The following is a 6,000-nucleotide window of genomic DNA, read 5'->3' as shown; positions in this document are numbered from 1 at the left end:
CCGTAAGTGACTGTTAGGGGTTGGTTCTTGGCGAGAGGAAGATAGTGAAAGGAGGGAGGGAGATGAAAAAATGTGAAAAGCAAGAGGATGGAACGATGAGATACATATTTGAACATTATACGTTTACGGGGTGTTTCGTTACCTGCAATTTCAAGGGAAGCACTTTTCGCGTACGTCGCTCTTTGTGGAGCCACCTTAAAAACTCATAAGGAAGAAACCCAGCGTACTTTTTATTTTCAGGTTCGATAGAAAAAGAAAAACAACCTTTTTGCCTTCCTAACCTCACTTTTCGTGTATTTTACCCTCTCTCTTATATATACATGTATATATATATATATATATATATATATATATATATATATATATACACGGGCGCATGTACACATTTTAAAACCACTAAATCGAAATATCTTGGCGAGTGCTTTGAAAACTTCTTCGCGCTTCCTTTTCACCTCATCGACCTCTCGAGATCGACTTGGACGTCGAGGATGATGCGCAGCAAGTTTACTGTCTAGCGGGAAAAAGTTTGGATGCGCCAGGAGCGAAGCAATACCAGTTGACAATGGCCGATCGGGACAGGGACGCTACTGAAAATGGCTGCCAGAGTAGAAATCGGAATGGACATCTGACTTTCTATCTGTACCAACCAATAGTAGAAATGGATAATATTTGCATATATATATATATATATATATATATATATATATATATATACACACCCACAGTCAAAACTTGAGAAACCCCGGCTACCCCGAAGAGCCCGGAACTCAAGTAGCGAAACTTTAGGTATAGAGGATATCGATTTGGATAAGACCAAACTCCGGCTGAAGTTTTCCCTGGATCCCTAAAAGCCCACCAGTCCCTTTGCCCGTCTTTTCATCTTTACCTCCTTTCCCAGTTTTCCTTCCCATAGTCTTCGCCTCCCGACCTTCCTCTTCTCGCTGGCCAAAGATAACGACGTATCCTATCCTCCTATCTGAGGGAAGATTTCGTTATGGGCAATTATGATTCCTTCTTTATATATATATATATATATATATATCTTTTTCCTCTTCCCTCCCAAATCCACGATAAACTGTGTCATTTTTATCGACGAGCATCGTCCGGGCATCATTCTGGATATGACGTTCCTGTATGAAAGTCGCTTCGAAATTTAACAGCATCCCAAGAGGATACCGAGGGAAAAGCCGAGTGCACGCTTATTCCTCCCGAATCGGAGCTCCTGGTGAATTTTGGCACCTTATAGAATCGAGAGAGAAAAAAATATAGAGATGTCAATTGGGTGGAATGTATCGTGCAAGTGGGAAAAATTGAACGGATACAATTGTATATGAGTCACTAACGTATTTCTCCAGGTGGGAGAAATGATGCCTTTCGTTGAATTTCCACTACGGATGCCATTCAGATGTAGATATACGCTGATAAAAGGGAACCCTGAAAAGCATATATATATATATATATGTGTGTGTAGATAAATATACATTATAGAAAAGTACGACGCACCGTTCTATATGGTCGGGACGTGGACGTCGCCTCGTCTTCTTGACAGGTTGTATGGAAAAACAAGACAAAGGAACCGAAGAATTAATGGCGTCCGTCGGCTCCTCCGCGTCACATTTTCGTAGCCGCGAATCCTTCGGGCGGCGACAATGCGACGCGTCGGTGTGTATAAATGAGGTGAACCTTTTTTCGTTCTATCGAAATTATCGTAAAAGCGTAGAGAGGAGAAAAAAGATAAGAAGGAGAAAGGACGAAAACGATTCAATCGCTCACCGATAAAATCGCATTTTCCACCGACGCTTGTTAATCGTTTCACCCACCTCCCCCTGTTTGCATCCTATTTGCCGACTTCCTGTAGGCAATAAAAAAAAGGGGGAACCCCCATTCTCCCGAATGCCACTGAAAATCAAAGTTGATTCTCCCTTAGCCACCTGTATCGACCCTTCGAGCTTGGCGTTGCGGCACCCTTACGCGTCAGTGTGGATGTCACCTTTTTTTCGTTTCTTCATTTACTTTACGGATACTCGAAAACTTTTTGCATTACACGTTGTTTACGGTACGTGAAAGTGGAAAATATTTGAGTAGGGAATCTCGTGCAGAGAACAGCTGCGTAACTAGTAGATCACCGTGTATACATTGATACTATTTTTTTTTTTTTTTTTTTTTTTTTTTTTTTTAATAAATTTCGGGTTACCGTTGGTAATGAATTTTGTTTTTCCGATTTTTTTGAAATTTTTTCTCTCTCTTCGTCTTCCTTCATTCAGTCGCTTAGGGTTGTTTCCAATTTATGTCATATTGAAGATGACTGATTTACGTTTGAATTCTTAATTGTACGACTTTGATTGTTCCTGGGCGACCTTATTGGAATTTTTTTTTTTTTTTCATGTCTCCTGATAAAGTTTCCTTAATTGATGTTTGCGAGTGTCGCGATCACCGAAAAAGAAGACGTAGGTTCTTTTGTGGTAAGTTTTAATGAATTTCGCATGATTTGCTAGGGGGGTTGCTGTGCCAGAGAAAAAGTGAGAGAGAGAGAGGGGGAAAGGTAGAAAGAGAGTTACAGAATGGCAGTAAAACGTCGAGGGTAGAAATGTTGCGAAATGACGTTAAAAAATAAGAAGGAGAATTTCCAGGAGTTTCGCACAACAGGACAGCGTCCATAAACCGTGAGGGAAGCCCGTAGCGGCAGCACGCGGGTTTAGTTGCAGAGGATAAAATTCAAATTACGTTCCCGCGCGCCGTATTAATGGGGCACTTTGCACCGGTGCGCTACAAGAAAAGTTTAAACCGCGATGTTTATGGCAATGAGTGCGCAGAGGCCCAAATGCAGATGCACAATGGGGGAGTAACTTTTATAATTCGTTTCGAGCTTTCGAATTGACAGTTTAGGGGGGAAAATAAGAAACGTAGTAACGAGGGAGAGGCAGGGAGGACGGGTAAGAAGAAACTAGAGGATCCGAAGGTGATCCGAAAATTCTGAAGTAGCCATCGTGAACGATGGGGTGTCAGGTAAGGGGATGAAAAAAGAGAGGATTCTCCTTCGTTGAGGAAAACTCCTTAAGGGATTCAGGGTAGGATCATTCGTTGGGGTATCTTAAGTTATCCTCGTCAACGGTTAATTCGTGCCACAGACAAGCCGATTAAAGATTAAATAGTTGAACGACTCGAGAGTCCGGATAATTACTACAGAGATTATAAGTTACTTTGTTCTTCTACTTTCCTGAGCACCGCTGACTTGTTCAGGGTATAATTTCATGATGGATATATATATATATATATTATATCAGTAGTGCAAACTATAGTAACGCGGAAAAAGTTTTCCGGCATGTGTGGAGTTATAATTACTAAAAAAGAAAAATAGAGATTTAAAAGTCATAGGTCAACTGTACTTCTCTATTTAAATGCTTCCGGTAGCCACTTTGTTCCTAAGGTATTTTCAACGTAGTCCCTTTAAACTTTGTAATAAATCGATGAGAAATAACAGGAGAAAAATCGTAACAAGTCGGCCATGTCTGAGGAGTCGCGCGAAGGCATTTGGCACTTTCCTGCAATTCCTCATATAGATGCCAGTAAATCTTTTATCCCAGGCAGCATCAGAGCCCGATTGGCAGTTTTACGAGGGTGAGGAGACGACAGCCAATAGTATATAGGTGCCATAGAACACTCATGAACCGACCCCCTGGTACCACTCCTGTAACATAGAGTTAGATACTCCTTTAAGTTCATGGTACTGGGAGCATTGGCTCTGGGGACAAGTATTGACCCGGGAGATTCAAAACCTCCAATTTTCATATTACTTGAATTCTTCTCGCACGTACTTTGGAGTTATTTTATCCAGAAAGAACAAACGTTTCCGTTCTTGTAGATTGGACGCGCGAGAAAATAATTCTTTGAAATGTATTTCTTTATTTTTATCCTTCTCGTTTACTCACCCTTAGTCAGTCGTTTCCTCGTATTTTATCAGTACCGAGCTAAGTGCTGACTGATCTTACTGACGTCTCTGTATAAACAAGGTAAACGGGGAAAAGTAAAGTATTTGAAAAAAAGTATCAATATTTCATAACGGTAACGATAACTTTTGATATATAAAAATATATAAATATTCCTGTACGGATGGGATTATTTTATTTCCGATTTCACAATATATTGTGCGTTATCAGAATCGGATATTCCTGCTGCTTTTTCTACTTGACTTTACAATCCGAATGGTTAAAATGAAATTTCATCGGGATAAAGGATGCAATGGGTGGATATGAACCGATACCGTATGTGGCGTGTACTGGAATGGTCACGCGTATGTCATTCCAAGTACCAATATAGAATTCTATCGGTTTCTATGTAAATTTTAATTAAAATTCGAGATAGCTACGGATTTCTATACGATATTTATACTTTTAAAATGTCAGTTATATTTCTCTTGCACGTAGTGGCACGCGCGATATACGGTATGCAGACACAATTTTTAACAAGTCAGTGTATCTGCTCACTTCGCTTTATTAGCAAACTGACCTAACGAGATACAATATTAATATATCTTCCTGAGTAAAGGGGTGTTCTTAACGAGCTATTGGCACGTAACAGACGCATTATGATTTTATGAAAAATCTAAATTTATAATCACGACATTCATCGATCCTCGGTATAACCGTAACACAACTCCATTACACATTCATAGTTGGCACTTTTGTCATTCTTTTTTTAACAGTCATGAAAAACACTCCGCCATATGTCACTCTGCACTTTGACTACCACTCTGTATTTACGTTCTTCCATCACTTTCTCGTCCCCGTTACAGTGTGCGGATTCTCTGTTCTCTTCGTGTTATCAATTCATAACCCAGGCGAAAGCTCTCATCGACGTTCACGCCGTCGAAGGTAAACGTGGCGCACGAGATCGCTAAATAAACGATGTCAATGGCGACGCCTATAGCAGACGGGCAACCAGGCAAGAAGCCACGACCGAGCGCTTTAAAGTGCCATCTACACGGATAGACCGAGTACTAACAAACGCATAGCTCACAAAAACGATTGCATTAGCCGAGCCGAAGATGGCGGTAACTGTTGCATGTCAAATAAAGTTAGTGCACGAGAGGTTCTATAGTCTCATCGCCTGTGCCTACCATTGACCATACTTCTGTCAAGAGAATTGAAGCCGCTTTGAGTTTACACACACGTAAAGCCATTGTTAGGCTTTTGCCTTCTTATTTACGTATGTAGCTACTAAATTCTCAGCTGGCGCAAACATCCCCCTGCCAGACAGCAACGCTGTAACTGCCACATCGCCACTCTTAGAACATCGCGTATCTAACTTTGCCATCTGAAAAAATCTCAATGATATAAGATATTCTTGTAATTTTTTATTATCTCTTTCCTTTCTCTTTTTACCTTTTTCGCTCGACGCTCTTTCTCACAGCTGAAACGTAAGACGAGTAATGGGAACGTTTGACGCTTACAACGCGAAGAGGGACGGGATACAGGAGGTTTTTGATGATTTCTCGAAATTTCCACGAAATGCTCGCCGTTTGGTCAACCATTTGTCTTATAGTCAAGGACGGTTTGAGAATCCTTATAAAGTTACTTATCTCCATTTATCGTTTTATATTACACTCAAGTACCTTCCGAAAGAGCCTTACTAATTCGTCGCTGAGTCCACTTTCATATTTGTTCTAGAGAGTACGAGTATGCGTAAATATAATTGTTTGTCATACCTGAAAAGAGTCTTTTATTTGTCTCGTTCATGAGAAAAGTTGCTGGGTCTCACCTTAGTGCCTCTTTGAGTGCACTGTTTTCGAGTGGCTTCGCAGAAGCCCTTTAGGCTTCTATCGGAGTAAGCGTTCGATTTCTATCGTCAAGTCTAATCAGACTAGGGTATCCCTAAAAAAAGAGATGGACTCGTAGAAATTGAAGAGAAATAAAAATATATGATGGATCAATGAAAAAAAATAATTATGCCGTATAAAAAGCTGTGTCATTACTAATTATCTAATATATTACATATTCCACT

General features: G+C 40.3%; 1 protein-coding gene and 2 long non-coding RNA genes across 5 annotated transcripts in view; 1 reads left to right on the top strand and 2 right to left on the bottom strand.

The window, feature by feature from the left end:
- Window positions 1-6,000, top strand: part of LOC107269855 (cysteine-rich motor neuron 1 protein) — a 108,532-nt gene that overhangs the window by 94,737 nt on the left and 7,795 nt on the right. The gene's annotated exons all lie outside the window — the stretch shown is intronic.
- LOC112494664 lies at window positions 167-2,158 on the bottom strand. The gene is made up of 3 exons (XR_003060342.1): window positions 1,504-2,158; window positions 720-1,434; window positions 167-637 (listed from the first exon to the last, which is right to left on the bottom strand). It is a non-coding gene; the product is annotated as an uncharacterized LOC112494664 (long non-coding RNA).
- LOC107269860 lies at window positions 2,342-5,205 on the bottom strand. 2 transcript variants are annotated; one of them, XR_003060343.1, is made up of 2 exons: window positions 3,816-5,205; window positions 2,342-3,688 (listed from the first exon to the last, which is right to left on the bottom strand). It is a non-coding gene; the product is annotated as an uncharacterized LOC107269860 (long non-coding RNA). The 2 variants fall into 2 exon arrangements; XR_003060344.1 differs by having other exon boundaries at window positions 3,930-5,205.

Source organism: Cephus cinctus, unplaced genomic scaffold (assembly GCF_000341935.2).
Source record: "Cephus cinctus unplaced genomic scaffold, Ccin1 Ccin1_scaffold0690, whole genome shotgun sequence".
NCBI classification, from domain to species: Eukaryota; Metazoa; Arthropoda; class Insecta; order Hymenoptera; family Cephidae; genus Cephus; species Cephus cinctus.
The sequence above is the reverse complement of the archived record's forward strand: the minus strand, read 5'-3'. Positions and strand labels throughout refer to the sequence as shown.